Below are 3,669 nucleotides of genomic sequence, written 5' to 3' on the forward strand. Positions count from 1 at the left end.
ATTGGATCAAGATTGTTGAGATTCCATCCCGAACACCCTCGTAGTACCTACGTGGGGGCAGAAGCCGACGACTGGTTAACCCTCAGATTTCATACAACACGGCCGCACAGGAAGTAAAAATTTAAAAACATAACACGCATTATATTGCATAATCACTTTGTTTTATCATACAAAGTAGAGGGAGCTCGAACACATTCATTCAAAAATAGTGTCTTCCGCACAATGATCCGCAACAATGCGGGACCCCTCCAAGACATCGCCGAAGTATCACTCAGGTGTGCGGTGCTCCTTGCCCTCCGATGCCCCTCGGTCGCTAACTTGACAGCGTCCAGCTTCGCCCACCAGACCTTGCAATAGGAGAAGGCCAGACGGGCGCCCTCGATGCAGACGGACCGCTTGATGACGTCCAGCCGCGGACAGGCATCCACCAGCTCTTCACGAGGCTGAAATAGCTGCTGGGTATAGCTTCGGCTGGCCACGACCGGATTATCATATCCTTCATGGCCGGTTCGGCCACCCTGTGCAGTTCGACCAGCTGTTTCAGCTGATCACCGAAGGGCACTGGATGTTCGGGCGCAAGATATTGTGACCAGAACAACTTCTCCGTGGAGCTCCCTTCTTCAGCTCAAAAAAACTCTGCGGCGTCGGTCACACTGTGTGGCAGATCAGCAAAAGCCCCTGGAGAACTCCGAGTCCGGGTTAGTAAATGATATTTCATCTTCACACTCTTGCTTTGCATATTAAATGCCTTACCCGCCGCGATCTTCCTGGCCTCCTGGATTTCCTGGAGGGCGGCCTGGGCCTCATTCTGGGCTGCCTCCGCACTTTGACAAGCATTGGCGAGTTCGGCTTCTTGAGCCAACACATCGCGCTCCAAGGTCTCGCACTTCCGCACCGCGTCTTGGAGCTCCTGCTGAACCTCGTTGACTTGGGCCTTGAGCTTCTTTCGAGCGGCCTGCTCCTTGACAGCCTTCTCTCGGCTTCGGCCAGGGCCTATTTCAGGGCCTCGACCTCGGTCGTTGCCTCTATACACATCATGGCATTTCGGTCAATGCATATCCTTTTACTCTTTTCGTATACACAACAGGTTATTACATACCTTGTTTTTCCTGGAGCTGCCTCTTCACCTGGCCAAGCTCCTCCTCGGCCTTCGCCAGTCTTCGCTTTAGTCTGAAGACTTCGGCAGTATGCGAGGCTGTGGCCAATGCGACGCCGGTGCATTCATTTCAGACAAATTTAGTTAGTTCCCTGCAATAGGAGATTGATCCACTGCCTGGCTTTTTCTTTTCGAACACCGGATAGTGTCTCACGGGCTACTATCTATATTGGGATTTTCTCTTTTTTGCGTCGCTTACCTCAAAACCTATCAACAGGCTGCTGCAGGTCTCGGTTAGTCCTCTCTTGGCAGACTGAACCTTTTTAATTACCGTACCCATAAGGGCACGGTGCTCATCCACAATGGAAGCACCTTGCAGCGCTTCCAGCAGATTATCTGTCGCCCCTGGTTGGACAGGGGTCACCGGCGGAATAGGCATCCCCCCTTCTTTCGAAGGAGGTTGCGTGCCGGATTCCGGAGCCGCATCGGAGTCTGGCTGAGGGCCGAACTGAATACGGCCCTCCCCACCAGTCTCCATGGGGATTGATTCCCCCTGGTGTCCGGCAACATGGGTTTTGCCTTCTGGCACCTCCTTAGCCTCTCCCCCACCTGGAACAGTCCTTCGGGATAGCACCTCTACACCATCATTGTCCTTGGGGGAGTGAGCGGCCTGCGGTGACTCGCTGGCCATCGCCTTTGAATCCAACGAACCTCCTGACGAGGATTGCTGGGGGTGGTCGTGGGCCGGACTGTTATAACATAGCCAATCATGTCAATACAATGAGGAGGAGAGGCTTGATTTATGAGCAGGTATGAGGCTTAGCGCTTACGATGCAGCCCGAGGCTTGGTGTGGGGCGTTGCTCGGGACTGCTTTCGACGTCCCATGCGGAGCTGCCCACGAATGGGCCTTTCCTCTTCTTAAGCGCCTTCGCCTCCAGAATTATGGAGGCCGCCCTCTTCTTCCTCCCCCCATTGGGGGAGAATTGCTTTCCTCCTCCTCATCATCGTCATCATCTTCGGCGGCGGAGGAGCGGGTCTTGTCTTCGGACGTCACGTCCGAAGCACCCTTGTGGCGGGGGCCACTCCGGACCCCCTTGGCCTTTCCTGTGGCCTTCTTTTCTGGCGCCATATAGGGTGCCGGCTCCAGCATCTTCGCTAAACGCGGGATGATGGGTTCTTCGGGCAGCGAAGCCGGACACCGGATCTGCTTCGCCCTCCCCAGCCAGTTCTAAAGAAGCAATGATAATACAAGCTTAGATATCATCCTTGGAACAAGCAAGTAGGGGATGTGTTGAAGATAACATACCTCGTTGGGGAGATGGTTAATGTCATGACCGTGGTCCGAATCTGTGGCCGGCGGTATCTCGTTGCCCTTGAAGAGCAACTTCCAAGTATCTTCGTGAGTTGTTTCGAAGAGCCTCTCCAGGGTATGGTGCCTCTTCGGATTGAACTCCCATAGAGGGCGGCTCCGGCTTTGGAAGGGAAGGATCCGGTGCACTAGCATCACTTAGATTACGTCGACGAGCTTGATGTCTTTATCCACCATGCTTTGAATATGCGTTTGCAGCGCTGTCAGCTCGTCTGACGAACACCAGTTCGGGCTCTTCTCAACCCAGGAGGTGAGTCACATGGGAGCTCAGGAGTTGAATTCGGCAACCGCGGCCTAGGTGGCATCGCTGGGTTCTGTAATGTAGAACCACTGTTTCTGCCATTCCTTGACGGACTCCAAGAAAGTGCCATTTGGCCAGGAGACGTTGGCCAGCTTGCTCACCATGGCGCCTCCGCACTCGGCGTGCTGGCCGTCCACCACCTTCGGCTTCACATTGAAGATTTTGAGCCACAACCCGAAGTGGGGTTGGATGTGGAGGAAGGCTTCACACACGATAATGAACGCCGAGATATTGAGAAAGGAGTTCGGGGATAGATCGTGGAAGTCTGAACGCCTCCCCACTCGCCTTAAAATTCGCCTACTCCCAAGGGCTGTGCAAACGGCACGGCTGGGTTACCCACGCCCGTATTGATGAGAATCCCACAATAAGGGGAGACGATCTCTGCTTTGACAAGATGTGCCAATGGCAACTGCGTCTCGAAACATGGAGCGGCAGACAAAAACGGTTCGAAGTTATGACCGGACAGATGTGATGTCATGATACAGAAAGTTGTCAGCAGATTGGACTCGTATAAAATTATATTATCTCTATGGTTGTGTGTGGTGTGTGTTACAGGTCTGGACACGTTCAAATACGTCTGAAGACTTTCTAGGAGTTCGGAGGGAGGAACCCACCTTGCAATGCCGAAGACAGATCTACACGCCAGATACCTTGTCATTGAAGCCAGGTTCAGGGGCTACTAAGGGAGACCTGGACTAAGGGGTCCTCGGGCGTCCGGCCTGTTAGCCATAGGTCGGACTGATGGGCTGGGAAGATACGAAGACTAAAGACTGCACCCATGTTCGGACAGGACTCTCCTTGGCGTGGAAGGCAAGCTTGGCGACTGAATATGTAGATTCCTTTCTTTGTAACTGACCTTGTGTAACCCTAGATCCTCCCAGTGACTATATAGACCAGAGGAC

Source organism: Triticum urartu, chromosome 5 (genome assembly GCF_003073215.2).
Source record: "Triticum urartu cultivar G1812 chromosome 5, Tu2.1, whole genome shotgun sequence".
Classification (NCBI taxonomy): domain Eukaryota; kingdom Viridiplantae; phylum Streptophyta; class Magnoliopsida; order Poales; family Poaceae; genus Triticum; species Triticum urartu.